Source organism: Hyla sarda, chromosome 12, assembly GCF_029499605.1.
Source record: "Hyla sarda isolate aHylSar1 chromosome 12, aHylSar1.hap1, whole genome shotgun sequence".
Lineage (NCBI taxonomy): Eukaryota > Metazoa > Chordata > Amphibia > Anura > Hylidae > Hyla > Hyla sarda.
The window spans coordinates 4,938,438-4,966,015 of NC_079200.1; the positions used below are offsets into that span (position 1 = coordinate 4,938,438).

At 49.5% G+C, this 27,578-nt stretch overlaps 1 protein-coding gene across 5 annotated transcripts in view; it reads right to left on the reverse strand.

Moving 5' to 3' along the window:
• Window positions 1-23,097, reverse strand: part of LOC130296685 (CMP-N-acetylneuraminate-beta-galactosamide-alpha-2,3-sialyltransferase 2-like) — a 74,740-nt gene extending 51,643 nt beyond the window's left edge. For 2 of the 5 annotated variants that reach the window (XM_056548494.1, XM_056548495.1), the window contains exons 1-2: window positions 22,825-23,097; window positions 22,510-22,568 (exon numbers count right to left, since the gene is read on the reverse strand). The gene's annotated coding sequence lies outside the window, so the exon portion shown is untranslated. Of the gene's footprint in view, window positions 1-1,345; window positions 1,609-9,108; window positions 9,161-9,406; window positions 9,553-22,509; window positions 22,569-22,824 lie in introns of those variants that run through there. The other 3 variants (XM_056548497.1, XM_056548498.1, XM_056548499.1) reach the window with 3 other exon arrangements.
• Between the last annotated feature and the right edge of the window lie 4,481 nt (window positions 23,098-27,578).

Sequence of the window (27,578 nt, forward strand, 5' to 3'; positions counted from 1 at the left end):
GGGGTATATTCAGCTGGTGTTACCCCTCTTGTTATACAGAGATCCCCACAGTGTATTTCTGTGTAAGCTACACTACCCGACGTGTTTCTACCTTATCAATGATATCAGCCAGGGGTTCATCAGGGGATAACACACAGGATATTAAAATATTGCAAATAAACTATGCACCATGTCAAAGGGGTAAATACCACCTCCAATATGGACCACTCACTTAGGTCCCAACGATGCTAGAACAATATTGATGGGCGCTCTACAGAAAAGGTTCAAGATAAAGGAGAACTCTCCCTCCTCTCCGCGCTTCCTGAACTGAGACAAGAGGAGTATTCTCCTGGACAGTATCCTTTCTCTTGGGCCTCCTCTGTAGAACAACCATCCATATTGTTCTAGCATCATTGGGACCTTTAGCTCTGCTGTCTTTGAATTTGTCTAAAAAAAAAAAGTCCATGAAAGGGGGGGGGGGGGGGGAGGGAGCTCCAGACAAGCAATATAAGTCTATGAAGGGGGTGGGGCACCAGACAAGTAATACAAGTCTGTGGAGGGCGGGGGGGGGGGGAGGAGCTCCAGACAAGCAGAACAAGTCTATGGAGGGGGGGAGGAGGGAGCTCCAGACAAGTAATACAAGTCTATGGAGGGGGAAGAAGGGAGCATCAGACAAGCAATACAAGTCTATGGGGGGGGGGGGGGGGGGGGCTCCAGACAAGTAATACAAGTCTATGGAAGGGGAGGAGGGAGCTCCAGATGAGCAACACAAGTCTATGGAGGGGGGAGCTTTGCCCAGCAGCCCTTGGAGGGAGAACTGCAAATTATAGATGAAGCCTGTAGAGCAGAAATCTGCTGAAAAATACCATATCTAAGTAATAGAATTTAAATTCCAAAATGAACCTAAAGAATCAACATGTTTATGATTTTGTTGAATCTGGTCAGAAATTAAATGTCATCAATGAAAACTGCACATGCCCGAGTGGTTCTAGCGTCGGCCAATTCAGGTGGCGCCTGCTGGGCACAGAATGTCTTCCCAGGATTTTTCTAGGCATATATTCTGCAGTGTGAATTGGCCCTAACAGCACAAAGCTCTGAATCGGTAAATTATCCAACAATACTAAGTAACATTTTCACAAATGAATATGAATAAAAAAGGAATGAAGGAGTAAAAAAACGCTGAAAGTGAAAGAAGCAGCGCAGATGGCACCGTGCCCTAAACCCCTGGCATAGCCGGCCTACATTACTTAGCAGTAACTTGCTAGCATCAGACAGGAGAAGGTTAATAGATTTGTAGACATCGGAGCTGAGCCCGTCCCTGCAGCCGCTGGATACTCAATAATCCGACCGACAAATAAGGACTAACCTGCCATCTGGGTGCAGCGAATATACCAGTCCTGCCACACAGCTGCCGCATGGTGCTGGGGACCGAACCTGTTGTGCCCATGCAACTTCCCTGAGGTGCCTCGCTTCAGTGACAGCAGCGATGCCAGCCTCAGCCTCCAGTGACAGCAGCGATGCCAGCCTCAGCCTCCAGTGACAGCAGCGATGCCAGCCTCAGCCTCCAGTGACAGCAGCGATGCCAGCCTCAGCCTCCAGCGACAGCAGCGATGCCAGCCTCAGCCTCCAGCGACAGCAGCGATGCCAGCCTCAGCCTCCAGCGACAGCAGCGATGCCAGCCTCCGCCTCCAGTGACAGCAGTGATGCCAGCCTCCCCCTCCAGTGACAGCAGTGATGCCAGCCTCCCCCTCCAGTGACAGCAGTGATGCCAGCCTCAGCCTCTAGGGACAGCAGTGATGCCAGCCTCCCCCCTCCAGTGACAGCAGTGATGCCAGCCTCCCCCCTCCAGTGACAGCAGTGATGCCAGACTCCCCCTCCAAGTGATAGCAGTGATGCCAGCCTCCCCCCTCCAGTGATAGCAGTGATGCCAGCCTCCCCCCTCCAGTGATAGCAGTGATGCCAGCCTCAGCCTCTAGGGACAGCAGTGATGCCAGCCTCAGCCTCTAGGGACAGCAGTGCTGCCAGCCTCAGCCTCTAGGGACAGCAGGGATGCCAGCCTCCCCCTCCAGTGACAGCAGTGATGCCAGCCTCCCTCTCCAGTGATAGCAGTGATGCCATCCTCCCCCTCCAGTGATAGCAGTGATGCCAGCCTCCCCCTCCAGTGACAGCAGTGATGCCAGCCTCCCCCTCCAGTGACAGAACCACTTCAAAAAAGTTGCTGTTCTATGATGAAGAATAATCCGGAGGAAAGTTGCGTCTTGCGCGGAATGTGTCTCCTAAGGGAGGAGAAAACCGTAACGTGATCAGTGGCTTCTCATCTCAACTTGTGTCGTAATGAGAAGTCTGGAGCCAGATGAGGCGGATATAGGATAGAGGAAGCGCAACCCTGTATATACACCAGAAGACTGCGAGTGCTGTATACTCCTGTATATACACCAGAAGACTGCGAGTGCTGTATACTCCTGTATATACACCAGAAGACTGCGAGTGCTGTATACTCCTGTATATACACCAGAAGACTGCGAGTGCTGTATACTCCTGTATATACACCAGAAGACTGCGAGTGCTGTATACCCCTGTATATACACCAGAAGACTGCGAGTGCTGTATACCCCTGTATATACACCAGAAGACTGCGAGTGATGTATACTCCTGTATATACACCAGAAGACTGCGAGTGCTGTATACTCCTGTATATACACCAGAAGACTGCGAGTGCTGTATACTCCTGTATATACACCAGAAGACTGCGAGTGCTGTATACTCCTGTATATACACCAGAAGACTGCGAGTGCTGTATACTCCTGTATATACACCATAAGACTGCGAGTGCTGTATACTCCTGTATATACACCATAAGACTGCGAGTGCTGTATACTCCTGTATATACACCAGAAGACTGCGAGTGCTGTATACTCCTGTATATACACCAGAAGACTGCGAGTGCTGTATACTCCTGTATATACACCAGAAGACTGCGAGTGCTGTATACTCCTGTATATACACCAGAAGACTGCGAGTGCTGTATACTCCTGTATATACACCAGAAGACTGCGAGTGCTGTATACTCCTGTATATACACCAGAAGACTGCGAGTGCTGTATACTCCTGTATATACACCAGAAGACTGCGAGTGCTGTATACTCCTGTATATACACCAGAAGACTGCGAGTGCTGTATACTCCTGTATATACACCAGAAGACTGCGAGTGATGTATACTCCTGTATATACACCAGAAGACTGCGAGTGCTGTATACTCCTGTATATACACCAGAAGACTGCGAGTGCTGTATACTCCTGTATATACACCAGAAGACTGCGAGTGCTGTATACTCCTGTATATACACCAGAAGACTGCGAGTGCTGTATACTCCTGTATATACACCAGAAGAAGACTGCGAGTGCTGTATACTCCTGTATATACACCATAAGACTGCGAGTGCTGTATACTCCTGTATATACACCATAAGACTGCGAGTGCTGTATACTCCTGTATATACACCAGAAGACTGCGAGTGCTGTATACTCCTGTATATACACCATAAGACTGCGAGTGCTGTATACTCCTGTATATACACCATAAGACTGCGAGTGCTGTATACTCCTGTATATACACCAGAAGACTGCGAGTGCTGTATACTCCTGTATATACACCATAAGACTGCGAGTGCTGTATACTCCTGTATATACACCATAAGCCTGCGAGTGCTGTATACTCCTGTATATACACCATAAGCCTGCGAGTGCTGTATACTCCTGTATATACACCATAAGACTGCGAGTGCTGTATACTCCTGTATATACACCGGAAGACTGCGAGTGCTGTATACTCCTGTATATACACCGGAAGACTGCGAGTGATGTATACTCCTGTATATACACCATAAGACTGCGAGTGTTGTATACTCCTGTATATACACACCAGAAGACTGCGAGTGCTGTATACTCCTGTATATACACCAGAAGACTGCGAGTGCTGTATACTCCTGTATATACACCAGAAGACTGCGAGTGCTGTATACTCCTGTATATACACCATAAGACTGCGAGTGATGTATACTCCTGTATATACACCATAAGACTGCGAGTGTTGTATACTCCTGTATATACACCATAAGACTGCGAGTGCTGTATACTCCTGTATATACACCAGAAGACTGCGAGTGCTGTATACTCCTGTATATACACCAGAAGACTGCGAGTGCTGTATACTCCTGTATATACACCAGAAGACTGCGAGTGCTGTATACCCCTGTATATACACCAGAAGACTGCGAGTGCTGTATACTCCTGTATATACACCATAAGACTGCGAGTGCTGTATACTCCTGTATATACACCATAAGACTGCGAGTGATGTATACTCCTGTATATACACCATAAGACTGCGAGTGCTGTATACTCTTGAATATACACCATAAGACTGCGAGTGCTGTATACTCCTGTATATACACCATAAGACTGCGAGTGCTGTATACTCCTGTATATACACCAGAAGACTGCGAGTACTGTATACTCCTGTATATACAACCAGAAGACTGCGAGTAACTGTATACTCTGTATATACACCATAAGACTGCGAGTGCTGTATACTCCCTGTATATACACCAGAAGACTGCGAGTGCTGTATACTCTTGTATATACACCAGAAGACTGCGAGTACTGTATACTCCTGTATATACACCATAAGACTGCGAGTGATGTATACTCCTGTATATACACCAGAAAACTGCGAGTGATGTATACTCCTGTATATACACCAGAAGACTGCGAGTACTGTATACTCCTGTATATACACCATAAGACTGCGAGTGCTGGTATACTCCTGTATATACACCAGAAAACTGCGAGTGATGTATACTCCTGTATATACACCAGAAAACTGCGAGTGATGTATACTCTGTATATACACCAGAAACTGCGAGTGATGTATACTCCTGTATATACACCAGAAGACTGCGAGTGCTGTATACTCCTGTATATACACCATAAGACTAGAGTGCTGTATACTCCTGCATATACACCAGAAGACTGCGAGTGCTGTATACTCCTGTATATACACCATAAGACCGAGTACTGTATACTCCTGTATATACACCAGAAGACTGCGAGTGCTGTATACTCCTGTATATACACCATAAGACTAGAGTGCTGTATACTCCTGCATATACACCATAAGACTGCGAGTGATGTATACACCTGAAAACGGCTGAAACACCCAGCATGCCCTGGACAGCCAAAGGCATGTCTGCCTACTCCAGATAATCCACATTGTCCCTGAAAGGTAAATCAAGGCTTCCCTCATCTCAGCAGCCAAAGGCTGTTCAGGCATCCTGGAAGTTTTAGTTTTGCAACAGCTGGAGGCACCCTGGTTGGCAAACACTAAGCTAAGCGCTAAAGCCTGACCATATTCACATGTTTATAAGCAAAATCCTCCATATGCAGGAAGCCACACTAAGAGCTCATCGAGAGGTGTCCCCGCTTTTAGGCCCCTTCTATAATTCATGCGCTTGTTAATTGTTTATCCACAATGTAGTTTAGTCGTTCTGCGCTGTGTCGGCTCCGCAGCCGTTTCCTGTATCACATGTTCTGCTCGTCTGCCCGGATGTACAGTGACACTTCTCACGTATTCAGGTGCAGCAGCCGCAGACCCGTGGGTAATGGCCCCTAATACCGACCCTCGAATCCCTGATCTCATGCCTCAGCGCTGCCTAGGGTTACTTTATCCAGGAATAGTAAAACAGAGCTAATTTCTTCAAAAAAACAGCGCCACCTCGGTCCTCTGGTTGTGTGCGGTATTACAACTTGGCTCCATTCGCCACCATGAAACTGAGCTGCAATTGCCTTTTAATAGCCCAAACTTTTTATATTTTTCTACCTTCAGACCCATATGAGGATTGTTTATGCAGGAGCTTAGTCCTTAATAATGACTTCACTTTATCACAAAATGAACGGCGAAAAGAAAATTTATAAGTTAAAAAAAAAAAGCACAATTTTATAATTTTTGCAGGGTTTCCTTTAAACTCAGTGCATTGTGTATGACTGCACAGTTCTCTCTATGATCATATAGATGAGTGCAGGGAGGGGATAGAGAGGACTGTGCAGCTGTAACTATATGACCACACAGTTCTCTCTATGATCATAGAGATGAGTGCAGGGAGGGGATAGAGAGGACTGTGCAGCTGTAACCGTATGACCTCACAGTTCTATTTATGATCATAGAGATGAGTGCAGGGAGGGGATAGAGAGGACTGTGCAGCTGTAACCGTATGACCTCACAGTTCTATTTATGATCATAGAGATGAGTGCAGGGAGGGGATAGAGAGGACTGTGCAGCTGTAACCGTATGACCTCACAGTTCTCTCTATGATCATAGAGATGAGTGCAGGGAGGGGATAGAGAGGACTGTGCATCTGTATCTGTATGACCTCACAGTTCTCTCTATGATCATAGAGATGAGTGCAGGGAGGGGATAGAGAGGACTGTGCAGCTGTAACCGTATGACCTCACAGTTCTATTTATGATCATATAAATGAGTGCAGGGAGGGGATAGAGAGGACTGTGCAGCTGTAATGTATGACCACACAGTTCTCTCTATGATCATAGAGGTGAGTGCAGGGAGGGGATAGAGAGGACTGTGCAGCTGTAATGTATGACCACACAGTTCTCTCTATGATCATAGAGGTGAGTGCAGGGAGGGGATAGAGAGGACTGTGCAGCTGTAATGTAAGACCACACAGTTCTCTCTATGATCATAGAGATGAGTGCAGGGAGGGGATAGAGAGGACTGTGCAGCTGTAATGTATGACCACACAGTTCTCTCTATGATCATATAGATGAGTGCAGGGAGGGGATAAAGAGGACTGTGCAGCTGTAACCGTATGACCTCACAGTTCTCTCTATGATCATAGAGATGAGTGCAGGGAGGGGATAGAGAGGACTGTGCAGCTGTAACTGTATGACCTCACAGTTCTCTCTATGATCATATAGATGAGTGCAGGGAGGGGATAGAGAGGACTGTGCAGCTGTAACTGTATGACCATACAGTTCTATTTATGATGATATAAATGAGTGCAGGGAGGGGATAGAGAGGACTGTGCAGCTGTATCTGTATGACCACACAGTTCTCTCTATGATCATAGAGATGAGTGCAGGGAGGGGATAGAGAGGACTGTGCAGCTGTAATGTATGACCACACAGTTCTCTCTATGATCATAGAGATGAGTGCAGGGAGGGGATAGAGAGGACTGTGCAGCTGTAACTGTATGACCACACAGTTCTCTCTATGATCATAGAGATGAGTGCAGGGAGGGGATAGAGAGGACTGTGCAGCTGTATCTGTATGACCTCACAGTTCTCTTTATGATCATAGAGATGAGTGCAGGGAGGGGATAGAGAGGACTGTGCAGCTGTAATGTATGACCACACAGTTCTCTCTATGATCATAGAGATGAGTGCAGGGAGGGGATAGAGAGGACTGTGCAGCTGTAATGTATGACCACACAGTTCTCTCTATGATCATACAGATGAGTGCAGGGAGGGGATAGAGAGGACTGTGCAGCTGTAACCGTATGAGCTCACAGTTCTCTCTATGATCATAGAGATGAGTGCAGGGAGGGGATAGAGAGGACTGTGCAGATGTAACTGTATGACCACACAGTTCTCTCTATGATCACAGAAATGAGTTCAGGGAGGGGATAGAGAGGACTGTCCAGCTGTAATGTATGACCACACAGTTCTCTCTATGATCATATTGATGAGTGCAGGGAGGGGATAGAGAGGACTGTGCAGCTGTAACCGTATGAGCTCACAGTTCTCTCTATGATCATAGAGATGAGTGCAGGGAGGGGATAGAGAGGACTGTGCAGCTGTAATATATGACCACACAGTTCTCTCTATGATCATGTAGATGAGTTCAGGGAGGGGATAGAGAGGACTGTGCAGCTGTAATGTATGACCACACTGTTCTCTCTATGATCATACAGATGAGTGCAGGGAGGGGATAAAGAGGACTGTGCAGCTGTAACTGTATGAGCTCACAGTTCTCTCTATGATCATAGAGATGAGTGCAGGGAGGGGATAGAGAGGACTGTGCAGCTGTAACTATATGACCACACAGTTCTCTCTATGATCATAGAGATGAGTTCAGGGAGGGGATAGAGAGGACTGTGCAGCTGTAATGTATGACCACACAGTTCTCTCTATGATCATAGAGATGAGTGCAGGGAGGGGATAGAGAGGACTGTGCAGCTGTAACCGTATGAGCTCACAGTTCTCTCTATGATCATAGAGATGAGTGCAGGGAGGGGATAGAGAGGACTGTGCATCTGTAACTGTATGACCACACAGTTCTCTCTATGATCATGTAGATGAGTTCAGGGAGGGGATAGAGAGGACTGTGCAGCTGTAATGTATGACCACACAGTTCTCTCTATGATCATATAGATGAGTGCAGGGAGGGGATAGAGAGGACTGTGCAGCTGTAATGTATGACCACACAGTTCTCTCTATGATCATAGAGATGAGTGCAGGGAGGGGATAGAGAGGACTGTGCAGCTGTGCATCCCTCTGCACAGTGGTCTTTAAACTGTTTCCCTCCAGTTGTTGTAAGACTAAAACCCCCAGCATGCCCGGACAGCCGAAGGCTGAGAGTTGTAGTTTTGCAACAGCTGGGGGCACCCTGGTGGGGGAACACTGCTGCTATGGGGACGTGATCGATAAAATCATCACATAACATGTATAAAATGCAACGTTTCCACCACCCACGACGCTGTCGGCGACCGATGGAAAGAAAAATTCTTCACGACTTCTTTGCGATTAATAAAGCAACAAAAAAACGCAAAAGCGTTTTACTGAAGCAAAGGAAAAAAAATAAGTAAATGACATTGTCATCGATTAAATGCGGCACATACCGCCAGCCCGTATCGGCTTTTCACCCAATACATTTGCTGACTCGGGAGCCGTGCGCATAAAAGCCTCCAGAGACAAAGGCAAAAACAACCTTGTAATGTCCCAACACTGCAAAACCCACAACATCAGAACAGAGATAAAAAAAACAAGGTCAGGTGACTGCGAGGAATTGTGCAACGTTAAAATTGTAACAATTATGAAAAATAACTTTTACTTACAGAAGAAATGAAGAAATGACTTTGGGTTCCGCTCTAAGTGTCTCACGGGGCCCTGTGACGTGGAGATAGGGCAAAGAAAAGAAGTCTCCACCGCAGCTGATTAGCAATCCAGTAATGCACAGTCACAGCCGACCCGCAGCCGGCACCGCCTAACCCAACGCATAATAAAGCAGGAAACTAAGAACCGCTTAAAGGGGTACTCCACTGGAAAACATTTCTTTTTTTAAATCAACTGGTGCCAGAAAGTTAAACAGATTTGCAAATTACTTCTATTAAAAAATCTTAATCCTTTCAGTACTTATCAGCTGCTGTATGCTCCATCAGAAGTTCTTTTCTTTTTGAATTTCCTTTGTGCCTGACCACAGTGCTCTCTGCTGACACCTCTGTCCATGTCAGGAACCGTCCAGTGCAGGATAAGTTTTCTATGAGGATTTGTTCCAGTTCCTATAATGGACAGAGGTGTCAGCAGAGAGCACTGTGGTCAGGCAGAAAGGAAATTCAAAAATAAAAGAAATTCCTATGGATCATACAGCAGCTGATAAGTACTGGAAGGAGGAAGATTTTTTAAAAGAAGTAATTTACATATATTATAACATGTCCCCCCCCCCCCCATCCACCACGCAGAGGTGGCCTCATTTCGGATGGGACCCTAACACACATTCTGAGCCTAACACTCACCTCAGCCTTTTTGATCAATAAGTGCGCTAAGAGCCTCTATTTTTTGTATACTCTGTAAGCGCTGCGGAATCTGTAGGCGCTATATAAATAAAATTATTATTATTATTATTTGCCACAGCAGCGTGCACCCGTCTATTAAAGGGTACCTCTCATCAAAAAAGCTTTTGATATATTACAGATTAATGTATGCAGAATAACTTTACAATTGCATGTTATTAAAAAATCTGCTTCTTTCTATTTAATTTTCCACTTTGAAGAAATGACCACTAGGGGTCTCCCTACCAGTCCTGGCAGCAAGCATTTCAGACTCATGCTGGAGTCCTAAACACTACGAGCTGCCAGTCTGCTTTGTTCACAAAGGAGAACACTCAGAGCTGCCAGCCTGCTTTGTTCACAGCCTGTTTGGCTGTGAACAAAGCAGGCTGGCAGCTCTGAGTGTTTAGGACTCCAGCATGAGTCTGAAATGCTTGCCGACAGGACTGGTAGGGAGACCCCTAGTGGTCATTTATTCAAAGTGGAAAATACAATAGAAAGAAGCATATTTTTCATTAACATGCTATTGGAAAGTTATTCAACATTCATTAATCTAAAATATATCAAAAGTTTATTTGATGAGAGGTCCCCTTTAAGCAGTTGTGCTGGCTATTTTTCTTTTTTTCCCCCCTTTTTTTGGAATTTACATATATGTTTAACTTTCTGGCACCAGTTGATAAAAAACAAACAAAAAAAACAATCTATATATTTTCCAGTGGAGTACCCCTTTAAGAGGGGCACTCCGGTGATTTTTTTTTTTTTATTCAAATCAACTGGTGCCAGAAAGTTAACCAGATTAGTAAATTACTTCTATTTAGAAATCTTAATCCTTCCAGTACTTATCAGCTGCTGTATGCTCCACACGAAGTTGTGTAGTTCTTTCCACTCTGACCACAGCGCTTTTTGCTGACACCTCTGTCCGTGTCAGGAACTGTCCAAATATCTATAGCAAAACTTTCCTGCTCTGGACAGTTCCTGACATGGACAGAGGTGTCAGCAGAGAGCACACAGTCAGGCTGGAAAGAACTACACAACTTCCTTTGGAGCATACAGCAGCTGATAAATCCTGGAAGGGTAAAGATTTTTATATAGAGGTCATTTACAGATCTGCATAACTTTCTGGCACTGGTTGATTTGACATTTGTGTTCCCCTTTATAAGGATATATCCACCCTTGCAATTATTTTCTTTTATCGGTCTAATACATCTGAATTTTTTTTAGTTTTGATTAAACATTAACATTTTCTGTCTACAGCTCGTGTGCCTCCAGGTGATGCAAAACCAACTCCCAGCATGCTGGGAGAGCCAACTGCTTGTCTGCTTCCTTCAGAGGATCCACACTGCCCCTGAAAGGTAAATCAAGGCTTTCCTCTGATCTCATCCCTTAGTGAAGTGATCCCTTCACTTGTTGAAAAAGTACAAATCCCAGCATGCCCAGAAAGCCGAAGACTTTTGCAACAGCTGGAGGCACCCTGGTTGGGATACACTGTCCTAGGCAAATCTACCAATGTCCATCTGCCCAGACGGTAAACAAACCACATGTAGCCGCATCCTGCAGGCTGACCCCTACTTCTTGCCATTATCATTTTGGTGAATTAGCCAAAGGCCTGTTTGCCTTCTCCAAAGAAGCCACACTGTCACTGAAAGGTAAATCAAGGCTACCCTCTCATCTCAGCAACCATTGGTTGTGCGGGTATGCTGGTAATCGTAGTTCTGCAACAGCTGCAGGCACACTGGTCGGGAAACACTGCTATAGGGATGTGATCAGTAAAATCCTCACATGAGATGTATAAAATGTAATGTTTCGGCCACATGTACCCTTCTTCAGCAGGTAAAGTTCGTGCACCCATCTACCAAACACCAAAGGTAGTTGTGCTGCCTGCCTTAGGGTTTGTTCACACTACAGAATCTTATTCCGAATTGGAGATTTCGTCTGAGCATCCAGCGCCGAAACCCTTCGATTGACGACAACGCAGTCATTTCCATTGACACCTTAGTGTGAATAACCCCGAACAGCAGCAGCAGAGGCGCAACCTGCAGATTCTGGGCCCGATGCAAAATCTGCAACCGGGCCCCATGTGCCAATTATAATACCGGTCTCTAATGGGGCAGATGTGCTTTGGTGCCCCCTAAGGCCACAGGGCCCTGGTGCGACTGCTACCTCTATAGCTCCGCCCCTGAACAGCAGAACTAGTTGTCACAGTCTCGTCTCCGATAGAAGAACCATCATGTGTTCCCATGTTGGTGCGGTGGCCCTGGCTCAGCTCCCCCGCGTTCTGTCCAAAGAAGAAGTTGGAACCGCACAAAAACAATTGCAAAAGTGAAGTGAAAAGTCACTGACAAAACCCGTCGGGACAGAAGAAGCTTCTCACTTCACTTTTGTAATGGTCGCGTGCCGCCACCTACTTCTTCTTCTAATGGAAACAGAGTCAACAACAGCAAATAGAACAATATAACAGATAAAACCAATGGGGTCACTATAGGGGGTGCAAAGCTTCCAGCAGCATCCGGGCCCTCGACCATAATGGGGCCCAAACGGTCCCTATGTCCCATATTACGAGACCAGTATTAGAAGTCATGTCTACTTGTCGAGGGGACCTGGCTAAGGTTTTGCAATGGGGCCCAGAAGCCTCAGGATGTTCGATATCCCATGTTCTACGTACAGTATGGCCGCCATGATGCTTCCGGAGAGGATCGAATAGGATACAAGGATAAAATAGGATTGTGCTACAATCAACCTAAAACCTATGATAGAAGGACAAAAGAACCTTTGCTATAAACTTTACTTTGTAGTGAACCTTAGGGCCCCTCTGGACGAGCTGCAGATGGTGCGCTCCGATCTCGGCGATCGTTTGATGAGCCTGTGGTGTCCCGGTGCAGAACATGGTTCTTTACAGTCCCTCAGGTCCACAGGGCTCTCCTGCAGGGTCCCCCCTAAGTCATTATATGGTATTGTCTTGTATATTGAGTATGTACATCTATTATATGGATTGTACAGTGGATAGAAGTAATGTATGAAGGTTATTAGGACGTTTACCCTGTATAGGACCTTTCTAAGGTCATGTGATTTGTCATGTGATATGTGATCACATGATAGAGTTCCAGAGGCACAGGTAACCTAGGCAACCAGCTACCAATGGGCTTTAGTCCCGCCCCCATGATATATAAGGGGCTGTAGTCTCCATATTCTCTCTCTTACTTCCTGGACCTTAAAGGGGTTTTCCAGGAAATAACTTTTTTTTTTTTATATCAACTGGCTCCAGAAAGTTAAACAGATTTGTAAATGACTTCTATTAAAAAATCTTAATCCTTTTAGTACTTATGAGCTGCTGAAGTTGAGTTATTTTCTGTCTAAGTGCTCTCTGATGACACCTGTCTCGGGAACTGTCCAGAGTAGAAGCAAATCCCCATAGCAAACCTCTTCTACTCTGTGCAGTTCCCGAGACAGACAGAGGTGTCAGCAGAGAGCACTGTTGCCAGAGAGAAAAGAACAACTCAACTTCAGCAGCTGATAATTATTAGAAGGATTAAGATTTTTTTTTAATAGAAGTGATTTCCAAATCTGTTTAACTTTCTGGAGCCAGTTGATTTTCAAAAAGAAAATTTTTCCTGAAATACCCCTTTAAAGGGGTACTTGACTGCCCCTGTGTCCTGAACATTTAGTTCCGAATGTTGGGTATGGGATGCGGAGGTCGTGACGTCACACCACGCCCCCTCAATGCAAGTCTATGGGAGGGGGCGTGACGTCCGTCACGCCCCCTCCCATAGACTTGCATTGAGGGGGGGTGAAGTCATGAGGGGCGTGGCCGTGACGTCACAACCCCCGCATCCAGCGTTCTGAACTAAACAGTAAAGTTCCAGTTGCATCAAATACCTGCTTTGGACTGATTTACTATATGGCATTTTGGGTTGGTTGTCGGCGGTACCCTACACCATACAACCACATCCTGGCGTCACGAACACTAAGGGTTCTGAAGATCTTGCCCCAGGGGTTAATACCATCTGATTCCACCACTCAGTCCGCTACACCCCGTGGTCCCGCCATACAGCGGTGGATCATCACAAGCCTTTAAATCAATCCTGCGCCCGATCTATATAAATGGTCACTGAATCATTAAAACTGCTGCAAAAAAGATCCGATTAGCGTTTGCGCATTCATTGGCTGATCGATTGGGATCTATTCACATGGCAGAATTTCCACCAGTGCTTCAAATAAAAGCCCAATACACTTCTATGGGATTCCGCATTCCCGTAGACACTTCGGAATTTCCAAAATATCAACAAGAGTGCGGAATCCCATAGAAGTGTATTGGGCTTTTATTTGAAGATGAATTCTGCAGGTGGAATAGACCCCAACACTCGGCCAATAATTGGGGACAAGGATTCCTAAGACGCCTTCAGGCTGCGGTCATATGCTATATACTACTTGTATACAATAAGCAGTGAAATGTTGCTCTGACATATACTGCGGCGGTGTACACACATGTAGAATATTTTTTGTACTATGTAATGCCGGTGATTGGCGTCTGACTGTGTCCCAGCACTCACTGCTCCACATAAGCCCCCGGGCTTCCTCCTTCTCTGGACCTCCTCCTCCTCCTCTGGACCTCCTCCTCCTCTGGACCTCCTCCTCCTCCTCCTCTGGACCTCCTCCTCCTCCTCCTCCTCCTCTGGACCTCCTCCTCCTCCTCTGGACCTCCTCCTCCTCCCCCTCCTCTGGACCTCCTCCTCCTCCCCCTCCTCTGGACCTCCTCCTCCTCCCCCTCCTCTGGACCTCCTCCTCCTCCCCCCTCCTCTGGACCTCCTCCTCCTCCCCCTCTGGACCTCCTCCTCCTCCCCCCTCTGGACCTCCTCCTCCTCCCCCTCCTCTGGACCTCCTCCTCCCCCTCCGGACCTCCTCCTCCTCCCCCTCCGGACCTCCTCCTCCTCCCCCTCCGGACCTCCTCCTCCTCCCCCTCCGGACCTCCTCCTCCTCCCCCTCCTCTGGACCTCCTCCTCCTCCCCCTCCTCTGGACCTCCTCCTCCTCCCCCTCCTCTGGACCTCCTCCTCCTCCCCCTCCTCTGGACCTCCTCCTCCTCCCCCTCCTCTGGACCTCCTCCTCCTCCCCCTCCTCTGGACCTCCTCCTCCTCCCCCTCCTCTGGACCTCCTCCTCCTCCCCCTCCTCTGGACCTCCTCCTCCTCCCCCTCCTCTGGACCTCCTCCTCCTCCCCCTCCTCTGGACCTCCTCCTCCTCCCCCTCCTCTGGACCTCCTCCTCCTCCCCCTCCTCTGGACCTCCTCCTCCTCCCCCTCCTCTGGACCTCCTCCTCCTCCCCCTCCTCTGGACCTCCTCCCCCTCCTCTGGACCTCCTCCTCCTCCTCTGGACCTCCTCCTCCTCCTCTGGACCTCCTCCTCCTCCTCTGGACCTCCTCCTCCTCCTCTGGACCTCCTCCTCCTCCTCTGGACCTCCTCCTCCTCCTCTGGACCTCCTCCTCCTCCTCTGGACCTCCTCCTCCTCCTCTGGACCTCCTCCTCCTCCTCTGGACCTCCTCCTCCCCCTCTGGACCTCCTCCTCCTCCTCTGGACCTCCTCCTCCTCCTCTGGACCTCCTCCTCCCCCTCTGGACCTCCTCCTCCCCCTCTGGACCTCCTCCTCCCCCTCTGGACCTCCTCCTCCCCCTATGGACCTCCTCCTCCCCCTATGGACCTCCTCCTCCTCCCCCTCCTCTGGACCTCCTCCTCCTCCTCTGGACCTCCTCCTCCTCTGGACCTCCTCCTCCTCCTCTGGACCTCCTCCTCCTCCTCTGGACCTCCTCCTCTTGACCTCCTCCTCCCCCTCTGGACCTCCTCCCCCTATGGACCTCCTCCTCCTCCCCCTCCTCTGGACCTCCTCCTCCTCCTCTGGACCTCCTCCTCCTCCTCTGGACCTCCTCCTCCTCTGGACCTCCTCCTCCTCCTCCTCCCCCTCCTCTGGACCTCCTCCTCCTCCTCTTGACCTCCTCCTCCCCCTCTGGACCTCCTCCTCCTCCTCTTGACCTCCTCCTCCTCCTCTGGACCTCCTCCTCCTCCTCTGGACCTCCTCCTCCCCCTCTGGACCTCCTCCTCCTCCTCCTCTGGACCTCCTCCTCCCCCTATGGACCTCCTCCTCCCCCTCTGGACCTCCTCCTCCTCTGGACCTCCTCCTCCCCCTCTGGACCTCCTCCTCCTCCTCTGGACCTCCTCCTCCTCCTCTGGACCTCCTCCTCCCCCTCTGGACCTCCTCCTCCCCCTCTGGACCTCCTCCTCCCCCTCTGGACCTCCTCCTCTGGACCTCCTCCTCCCCCTATGGACCTCCTCCTCCCCCTCTGGACCTCCTCCTCCTCCTCCCCCTCTGGACCTCCTCCTCCCCCTCCCCCTCTGGACCTCCTCCTCCTCCTCCTCCTCCTCCTCCCCCTCTGGACCTCCTCCTCCTCCCCCTCTGGACCTCCTCCTCCTCCCCCTCTGGACCTCCTCCTCCTCCCCCCCCTCTGGACCTCCTCCTCCTCCCCCTCTGGACCTCCTCCTCCTCCCCCTCTGGACCTCCTCCTCCTCCTCCTCTGGACCTCCTCCTCCTCCCCCTCTGGACCTCCTCCTCCTCCTCCTCTGGACCTCCTCCTCCTCCTCTGGACCTCCTCCTCCTCCGGACCTCCTCCTCCTCCCCCTCCTCTGGACCTCCTCCTCCTCCTCTGGACCTCCTCCTCCTCCTCTGGACCTCCTCCTCCTCCGGACCTCCTCCTCCTCCCCCTCCTCTGGACCTCCTCCTCCTCCTCTGGACCTCCTCCTCCTCCTCTGGACCTCCTCCTCCTCCGGACCTCCTCCTCCTCCCCCTCCTCTGGACCTCCTCCTCCTCTGGACCTCCTCCTCCTCCCCCCTCCTCTGGACCTCCTCCTCCTCTGGACCTCCTCCTCCTCCGGACCTCCTCCTCCTCCGGACCTCCTCCTCCTCCCCCTCCTCTGGACCTCCTCCTCCTCCTCTGGACCTCCTCCTCCTCCTCTGGACCTCCTCCTCCGGACCTCCTCCTCCTCCTCCTCTGGACCTCCTCCTCTGGACCTCCTCCTCTTGACCTCCTCCTCCTCTGGACCTCCTCCTCCCCCTATGGACCTCCTCCTCCTCTGGACCTCCTCCTCCCCCTATGGACCTCCTCCTCCCCCTCTGGACCTCCTCCTCTGGACCTCCTCCTCTGGACCCTCCTCCTCCTCCTCTGGACCTCCTCCTCCTCTGGACCTCCTCCTCCTCCTCCTCTGGACCTCCTCCTCCTCTGGACCTCCTCCTCCTCCTCCTCTGGACCTCCTCCTCCTCCTCCTCTGGACCTCCTCCTCCTCTGGACCTCCTCCTCCTCCTCCTCCTCTGGACCTCCTCCTGCTGCAGTTTCTGCTCTGCCCTCTAGAGGCTGTGCACTAGCACTTACTGTAACTCCCGCCAATCCCTGTAAGGCACCACAAATATAAGGGGGCTCCGTCTGTCTCCTGGTGCCTGAGCAATCGTGTAGTGTCTACAAGTGAAGGTGTCTGGTCCCTTGTTACTGTCCTGTATACCTGCATCTGACCTGAGCCTGATATCCTGACACCGCCTGATCCCTTATAGCAGGGGTATCAAACTCAAATTCATCGGGGGCCACATCAGCAGTTTGGTCACCCTCAAAGGGCCGGTTGTATCTGTAGGACACCCCCCCGGCGTATAAGACGACTGGGTGTATAAGACGACCCCCAATTTTTACAGTTAAAATGTAGAGCTTGGGATATACTCGCCATATAAGACTACCCCTCCTACCGCGATGTACAGTACCTTGTAGTTCCCCCCACGTTAGGTAGGCAGTATAGTTCCCCCCACGTTAGGTAGGCAGTATAGTTCCCCCCACGTTAGGTAGGCAGTATAGTTCCCCCCCACGTTAGGTAGGCAGTATAGTTCCCCCCACGTTAGGTAGGCAGTATAGTTCCCCCCACGTTAGGTAGGCAGTATAGTTCCCCCCACGTTAGGTAGGCAGTATAGTTCCCCCCCACGTTAGGTAGGCAGTATAGTTCCCCCACGTTAGGTAGGCAGTATAGTTCCCCCCACGTTAGGTAGGCAGTATAGTTCCCCCCACATTAGGTTGGCAGTATAGTTCCCCCCACATTAGGTTGGCAGTATAGTTCCCCCCACATTAGGTTGGCAGTATAGTTCCCCCCACATTAGGTTGGCAGTATAGTTCCCCCCACATTAGGTAGGCAGTATAGTTCCCCCACATTAGTTGGCAGTATAGTCCCCCCACATTAGTTGGCAGTATAGTCCCCCCCCACATTAGGTAGGCAGTATAGTTCCCCACACATTAGGTAGGCAGCATGTTCCCCCACATTAGTTGGCAGTATAGTTCCCCCCACATTAGGTAGGCAGCATGTTCCCCCACATTAGTTGGCAGTATAGTTCCCCCCCCACATTAGGTTGGCAGCATCCCCCTCTCCCTCCCCACAGACATACAGCCTCCAGCCATATACAGTGTATGGCTGGAGGCTGTATGTCTGTGTGCTGCCCCCACTATGATCCGGTCACCGCTCCTCCAGCCCGGGGTCACAATCTACTGCTATGGCCTATGGACCATAGCAGTAGATGCCAGGACCGGTCGAGTGGGGACCGGAACGCTGGAGAGAAGAAGATAACGTGCCGCCGGTCACTTACCAGGCCCCGGCCGGAGAGCGTCCTCCTGCGTCTCTATGGCTGTACGCACGGGACGTCACTGACATTCCGTGCGTACAACCATAGAGGAGGAGGACCGAAGGAGGATTGCTAGAGGGCAGACGTTGGTGAAGGCTGGCGGCCGGCAGCGGCTACGCGGGCCACATGACTAGGTCTGGCGGGCCGAATTCGGCCCGCGGGCCTTGTGTTTGACACCAGTGCCTTCTACCCTGATGATTCTCGAGTGTATGCTCCTGGACTGTGAACCCTGCCTGTGCACTCACCGAGCCTGCACCTGAACTCACTCGCCTCTGCTGCCCCCTCAACCCAACTCGCCTCTGCTGCCCCCTCAACCCAACTCGCCTCTGCTGCCCCCTCAACCCAACTCGCCTCTGCTGCCCCCTCAACCCAACTCGCCTCTGCTGCCCCCTCAACCCAACTCGGCTCTGCTGCCCCCTCAACCCAACTCGGCTCTGCTGCCCCCTCAACCCAACTCGGCTCTGCTGCCCCCTCAACCCAACTCGGCTCTGCTGCCCCCTCAACCCAACTCGGCTCTGCTGCCCCCTCAACCCAACTCGGCTCTGCTGCCCCCTCAACCCAACTCGGCTCTGCTGCCCCCTCAACCCAACTCGGCTCTGCTGCCCCCTCAACCCAACTCGGCTCTGCTGCCCCCTCAACCCAACTCGGCTCTGCTGCCCCCTCAACCCAACTCGGCTCTGCTGCCCCCTCAACCCAACTCGGCTCTGCTGCCCCCTCAACCCAACTCGGCTCTGCTGCCCCCTCAACCCAACTCGGCTCTGCTGCCCCCTCAACCCAACTCGGCTCTGCTGCCCCCTCAAACCCAACTCGGCTCTGCTGCCCCCTCAACCCCAACTCGGCTCTGCTGCCCCCTCAACCCAACTCGGCTCTGCTGCCCCCTCAACCCAACTCGGCTCTGCTGCCCCCTCAACCCAACTCGGCTCTGCTGCCCCCTCAACCCAACTCGGCTCTGCTGCCCCCTCAACCCAACTCGGCTCTGCTGCCCCCTCAACCCAACTCGGCTCTGCTGCCCCCTCAACCCAACTCGGCTCTGCTGCCCCCTCAACCCAACTCGGCTCTGCTGCCCCCTCAACCCAACTCGGCTCTGCTGCCCCCTCAACCCAACTCGGCTCTGCTGCCCCCTCAACCCAACTCGGCTCTGCTGCCCCCTCAACCCAACTCGGCTCTGCTGCCCCCTCAACCCAACTCGGCTCTGCTGCCCCCTCAACCCAACTCGGCTCTGCTGCCCCCTCAACCCAACTCGGCTCTGCTGCCCCCTCAACCCAACTCAGCTCTGCTGCCCCCTCAACCCAACTCGGCTCTGCTGCCCCCTCAGCCTAATTTCTCCTCTACTGCTCATCCAAAAAAAATGTTTAAATCAACTGATGCCAGAAAATTAAACAGATTTGTAAATTACTTCTATATAAAAATCTTCATCTGCTCCACAGGAAGTTGTGTAGTTCTTTCCAGTCTGACCACGGTGCTCTCTGCTGACACCTCTGTCCATGTCAGGTACTGTCCAGAGTAGGAGCAAATCCCCATAACAAACCTATCCTGCTCTGGACAGTTCCTGACATGGACAGAGGTGTCAGCAGAGAGAACTGTGGTCAGACTGGAAAGAACTACACAACTTCCTGTGGAGCATACAGCAGCTGATAAGTACTGGAAGGATTAAGATTTTTATATAGAAGTAATTTACAAATATGTAGAACTTTCTGGCACCAGTTGATTTAAAAAAAGAAGCAACAACTTTTTTTCCCCACCGGAGTACCCCTTTAACCCCGGCCTTATGTGGTGTCCCGGAGTGGAGTCGCACTGTTCGAGTGGCTGCAGTCACAAAGGTTTGCTGCTCTTTCTAAAGTCTCTCTGTGTTTCCATGTCTTGCCTGCACTGATCCTTATATAGAGCGTAAGGGGTTAACTATTTATATCCATAAGTCTATTGCACTGTAAGAGCTGGTAATGTCACATGTCAACCCAATTACTGCTAAGAATTGTCAGTCTCCACCCTTATTCCCAGGATAGGGGGGAGGATCCAAAGAGCACATGGTATAGTCCAGTCCAGCGCTGTCATTGGTCAGATATGTTCAGAGTTAGTTCTGACCAAGCCAGAGAAGCGTGAGCGCATGTCCTGCAGCTCTTTCACCTTCAGGGGGAGCCTGCCTAACATTCCAGCACTTTATACTGAGGTAATACAGAAGTCCGGCTTTAGAAGTCTTATTTCCCAGGGGTCTTGTGTACAGATTACAGTTTTATGGAAATAGTGGTTTGTGGGAATCTACATGGTGATACAGGGTGGCACCACTCCAGCCACATGATACAACCCTCATCATACACTTCAGTCTTTATAGATACAACCTTTTTCTGGCATCACGAACGGGACACTTTTGCGTACAAGTTGTTCTCCATAATTCCCGGCTTTAGAAGTCTTATTTCCCAGGGGGTCTTGTGTACAGATTACAGTTTTGTAGAAATAGTGGTTTGTGGGAATCTAAAGGGTATTTCAGGGTTGCACATCTCCATCCACACGATACTACAACCCTCATCCTACACTTTAGTCTACATATACAACCCCATTTCTGGCATCACGAACGGGACACTTTTGCGTACAAGTGGTTTTCCCTCCCTGCTTTAGAGGTCTTATTTCCCGGGGACCGTGTGTATGGATTACATCTTATGGAAATAGTAGTGATGGAATGTGGGAATCTACATGGTGATCTAGGGTTAAACCACTCCAGCCATGTGATACTTCAACCCTCAGTCTACATATACAACCCTTTTTCTGGCGTCACGAACAGGACATTTTTGTGTACATTCAGCTCTACTGCAAAGCCTGTTAGGGTACGTTCACACTGAGGAATTTGAGTGGAATAGAGGAGGAATTTTTTTTGCTGGCCTACAACCACGAATTAGAATTTCCCTTTTTCTTGCGCACAATTTATGTGCGAATTCCGTGCGAAAATTATGTTGGGCGGAAAAAAAATTATCATTGACTTTTATTGGATTCTGCTCGCGGATTGTACACATTCTTTCTTCAAACAGAAAGGAATTCCGCATCGGAATTCCATGAGCGGAATTTCCACAGTGTCAACAGGAATGTGATTTCCCCCATACACATGCACACTTGGGCCAGCTGAGCGTACATGTTTTCTAAATGGGGAAAGCAGAGAAAGCCGCTGCCAGACATCCCATGTAAGCAGGATTTCTCCCCCTTGAACAGAAGATTCAGGGATGATGTAATCCAATACACCCAATTAATCCGACATTATGGGAGTCCGGAGGCCGACTACACATTAGATCAGTGTTTCCCAGTCACAGTGCCTCCAGCTGCAAAACTACAACTCCCAGCATGCCCAGGAAGCCTCCAGTTATTTCAAAACTACACATCCCAGTATTACCAGTTTACCTTCATCTGTTGCAAAACTACAACTCCCAGCATGCCGTGTATGGCTCCAGCTGTTGCAAAACTACAAATTCCTGTATACCCAGCGTGCCTTCAGCTGTTGCAAAACTACAACTCCCAGTATGCCCAGTGCATCTGTTGCAAAACTACAACTTCCAGCATGCCAAGTGTGCCTTCAGCTGTTGCAAAAATACAACTCCCAGTATGCATTTATCTGTTGCAAAACTACAACTCCCAGCATATCCAGTGTGTCTTCAACTGTTGCAAAACTACAATTCCCATTATGCCCAGTATACATTTATCTGTTGCAAAACTACAACCCTAGTGTTCCTTCAGCTGTTGCAAAACTACAACTCCCAGCATGCCCAGTGTGCCTACAGCTGTTGCAAAATGACGGTATTGCAGCTCAGTTCCATTGAAGTGAAAGGAACAAAGTCCAGCAGCAACTGATTCAGTCAGCGCCGGAGATATTCCTCAGTATGAACCCAGCCTTAAAGTGAATGGAGCCGAGCTGTAATACCACACACAACCTGAGGACAAGAGCGGCGCTGTTTTGGGAAAAAAAAGTATCTATATTTTTCTGTTTTTAAAAACAACTAAACATTTCGAGCGCAGATAACTTACATGAAGACTCCGCTGTCACGCTGATCTTTTAGTAGTTAACTCTACGACCGCCGAGGCTTCTAGAAGGAAAAAAAAAAAAGCAGATTATGTAGGAAAAGTAACAATTCCAGCTATTACCCCGCCATCCTGTCTGGGGCTTTCATGTAGTCGCACACAACACGACATCTGTCTCGTCTTGCCCTTTTATTTTTTCACGGCCATAGAAACGGCACTGCTCAGACACGTTCCCAGCTAATAAAACCGCTGCTGTTCAAATAAACGCCGAGCACAGACGCGTTTCATCCCGCACCCCGGGGGGACTAATCGTGAGATTACCTTCAGGGGGGACCCCGGCACCTGGATAGTCGTATGGAGTAAAGAGGCGACTGAAGGTTCCATGTGAACTGTGTGTAGGAGAGAACGGTCACATCCTCGCCGGATCCTCCCCCCGCAGTCGCACAGGAAACATCAGCAGAGCCAGCAGATGTTTTTCTAGCTGGAGGGTGTAATGAACTTCCATACAGTCACCGCAGCCGATGTAACGGTCAGGGGCCGGGGCGTGCCGTGTAACCCGCTTTCCTCTACCTGCTGACACACGGAAACGGAACGTCAGCTTATGAAAGAAACCATGTTATTAGAGATAATCAGCCCAGATAGGAGACAGCTGCACGCGGCGCTTCCTCCAGGTCATGGGGTCTCATAGAATCTAATTGTCTAATTCTGTCAGTTTTGGATGTCCCGGAGATAAATACTATATATCCTGATCTCAGAGAGATAGCAGCAGTATACAGATAGAGCTGTAGGGAGGTATATAACTACTATATATCCTGATCTCAGAGAGATAGCAGCAGTATACAGATAGAGCTGGAGGGGAGGTGTATAACTACTATATATCCTGATCTCATAGAGATAGCAGAAGTATACAGATAGAGCTGGAGGGGAGGTGTATAACTGCTATATATCCTGATCTCCGAGAGATAGCAGCAGTATACAGATAGAGCTGGAGGGGAGGTGTATAACTACTATATATCCTGATCTCATAGAGATAGCAGAAGTATACAGATAGAGCTGGAGGGGAGGTGTATAACTATTATATACCCTGATCACATAGAGATAGCAGCAGTATACAGATAGAGCTGGAGGGGAGGTATATAACTACTATATATCCTGATCACATAGAGATAGCAGCAGTATACAGATAGAGCTGGAGGGAAGGTGTATAACTACTATATATCCTGATCCCATAGAGATAGCAGCAGTATACAGATAGAGCTGGGGGGAGGTGTATAACTACTATATATCCTGATCTCAGAGAGATAGCAGCAGTATACAGATAGAGCTGGAGGGAAGGTGTATAACTACTATATATCCTGATCCCATAGAGATAGCAGCAGTATACAGATAGAGCTGTAGGGAGGTATATAACTACTATATATCCTGATCTCAGAGAGATAGCAGCAGTATACAGATAGAGCTGTAGGGAGGTATATAACTACTATATATCCTGATCTCAGAGAGATAGCAGCAGTATACAGATAGAGCTGGAGAGGAGGTGTATAACTACTATATATCCTGATCTCATAGAGATAGCAGAAGTATACAGATAGAGCTGGAGGGGAGGTGTATAACTACTATATATCCTGATCTCAGAGATAGCAGCAGTATACAGATAGAGCTGGAGGGGAGGTGTATAACTACTATATATCCTGATCTCATAGAGATAGCAGCAGTATACAGATCGAGCTGGAGGGGAGGTGTATAACTACTATATATCCTGATCTCATAGAGATAGCAGCAGTATACAGATAAAGCTGGAGGTGAGGTGAATATCTACTATATATCCTGATCTCAGAGAGATAGCAGCAGTATACAGATAGACCTGGAGGGGAGGTGTATAACTACTATATATCCTGATCTCAGAGATAGCAGCAGCAGTATACAGAGAGCTGGAGGGGAGGTATATAACTACTATATATCCTGATTTCATAGAGATAGCAGCAGTATACAGATAGAGCTGTAGGGAGGTGAATATCTGCTATATATTCTGATCTCAGAGATAGCAACAGTATACAGGTAGAGCTGGAGGGGAGGTGCATAACTACTATATATCCTGATCTCATAGAGATAGCAGCTGTATACAGATAGAACTGGAGGGGAGGTGAATATCTACTATATATCCTGATCTCAGAGATAGTGGCAGTATACAGATAGAGCTGTAGGGAGGTATATAACTACAATATATCCTGATCCCAGAGAGATAGCAGCAGTATACAGATAGAGCTGGAGGGGAGGAGTATATCTATATATATCCTGATCCCATATAGATAGCAGCAGTATACAGAGAGCTGGGATGGATTTATAACACTACTATTATATTCTGATCCCATATAGATACAGCTCTGCTGGGAAAAAAGAAATGGTGTCGTATGACTAGCGATGTTGAGTGTGCATAATATGGGCAAAAAAAAAAAACTGGATTGCTTCTAAAATAATAGAGATTGTCTGAAGTTAATGGGAATAATAACTGGGGAGGGGGGTGGGGTGGGGGGCGTCATTTGCCCAACCCATCATAGACTATGACCTGCCAAAAGCCTGTTTGCCTTCTCCAGAGGATCCACACTGCCCTTGGAAGGTAAATCAAGGCATCCCATCCTTTTGTGCAGTGGTCTCAAACTGTGGCCCTCCAGATGTTGCAAAACTTCAACTCCCAGAGCTAAGATGTTAGCCAGTAGTACACACACTGATAATTCCTCCATTACTTCTCTGGCCAATCACAACACATCACATCCTGGGCTGATGATTTATGCCAGTGTTTCACAACTAGCGTGCCTCCAGATGTTGCAGAACTTCAACTCCCAGCATGCCCGGACAGCCAACGGCTGTCCGGACATGCTGGGAGTTGAAGTTTTGCAACATCTGGAGGGCCACAGTTTGAGACCACTGCTCCAGGCCGGGAGTGGACAGCATGGGGCCGTTTGTTACCAATATCTTCCTACAGTTTGGGGGACTGCCCGTGTGAGGGTTCACTTACTTTACTTTCTGTCTTCCAGGTGACAATGAAGCGTGAGGTTTCAGTTTTCCGTTTGAACATGTCGGCCTCAAGTAGTTCTCTGATCTACGTGAACTCTGCCTGTCCCAAATATCCATCACCACCTCCACCTAAAACTCCGCCTCTGCCCATCTGAGGATGTGTCCTTCAACTGTATCTACGTCCAGAGGATGTAAACACGGTTATCACTGGTGCCATCAGCAGGCGCTTCCCTGCCAGGGGGCCCGATGCAGGGTCACTCTCTGCCTTATGGGGCCCTGATCACATTTAGAGATGGGAACTGGAGCTACAGTGAAGGGAGAAAGTATTTGGCTTGTGTTTTGACTCTGACGGTACATGGCCCCTTCCGTCCTGTCCAGTCCATTTGGCAGAAAGATTCCCAAAAGCATAATGTTTCCATCTCCTCAGGATCACATGGCAGGCGATCTTTCCCCATAAGACGGTCCCGTACGCGATCTTTCCCCATCAGACGGTCCCGTACATGATCTTTCCCCATCAGACGGTCCCGTACGTGATCTTTCCCCATCAGACGGTCCCGTACGTGATCTTTCCCCATCAGACGGTCCCGTACGTGATCTTTCCCCATCAGACGGTCCCGTACGTGATCTTTCCCCATCAGACGGTCCCGTACGTGATCTTTCCCCATCAGACGGTCCCGTACATGATCTTTCCCCATCAGGCGGTCCCGTACATGATCTTTCCCCATCAGACGGTCCCGTACGTGATCTTTCCCCATCAGACGGTCCCGTACGTGATCTTTCCCCATCAGACGGTCCCGTACGTGATCTTTCCCCATCAGACGGTCCCGTACGTGATCTTTCCCCATCAGGCGGTCCCGTACATGATCTTTCCCCATCAGACGGTCCCGTACGTGATCTTTCCCCATCAGACGGTCCCGTACGTGATCTTTCCCCATCAGACGGTCCCGTACATGATCTTTCCCCATCAGACGGTCCCGTACATGATCTTTCCCCATCAGACGGTCCCGTACATGATCTTTCCCCATCAGACGGTCCCGTACATGATCTTTCCCCATCAGACGGTCCCGTACATGATCTTTCCCCATCAGACGGTCCCGTACATGATCTTTCCCCATCAGACGGTCCCGTACATGATCTCTCTCCATCAGACGGTCGCGTACATGATCTCTCTCCATCAGACGGTCCCGTACATGATCTCTCTCCATCAGACGGTCCCGTACATGATCTCTCTCCATCAGACGGTCGCGTACATGATCTCTCTCCATTAGACGGTCCCGTACATGATCTCTCTCCATCAGACGGTCGCGTACATGATCTCTCTCCATCAGACGGTCCTGTACATGATCTCTCTCCATCAGACGGTCCTGTACATGATCTCTCTCCATCAGACGGTCGCGTACATGATCTTTCCCCATCAGACGGGCCTGGACATGCTATTTCTTTAGCAGGGGGAACCTTGCGGGGCTGCAGGTTTTCAGTCCTCGTGGTGTAGCATGCTACCAATTTCTACCAAGATCGCGTACGGGACCGTCTGATGGGGAAAGATCATGTACGGGACCGTCTGATGGGGAAAGATCATGTACGGGACCGTCTGATGGAGAAAGATCGCCTGCCATGTGATCCTGAGGAGATGGAAACATTATGCTTTTGGGAATCTTTCTGCCAAATGGACTGGACAGGACGGAAGGGGCCATGTACCGTCAGAGTCAAAACACAAGTCAAATACTTTCTCCCTTCACTGTAGCTCCAGTTCCCATCTCTAAATGTGATCAGGGCCCCATAAGGCAGAGAGTGACCCTGCATCGGGCCCCCTGGCAGGGAAGCGCCTGCTGATGGCACCAGTGATAACCGTGTTTACATCCTCTGGACGTAGATACAGTTGAAGGACACATCCTCAGATGGGCAGAGGCGGAGTTTTAGGTGGAGGTGGTGATGGATATTTGGGACAGGCAGAGTTCACGTAGATCAGAGAACTACTTGAGGCCGACATGTTCAAACGGAAAACTGAAACCTCACGCTTCATTGTCACCTGGAAGACAGAAATAAAGTAAGTGAACCCT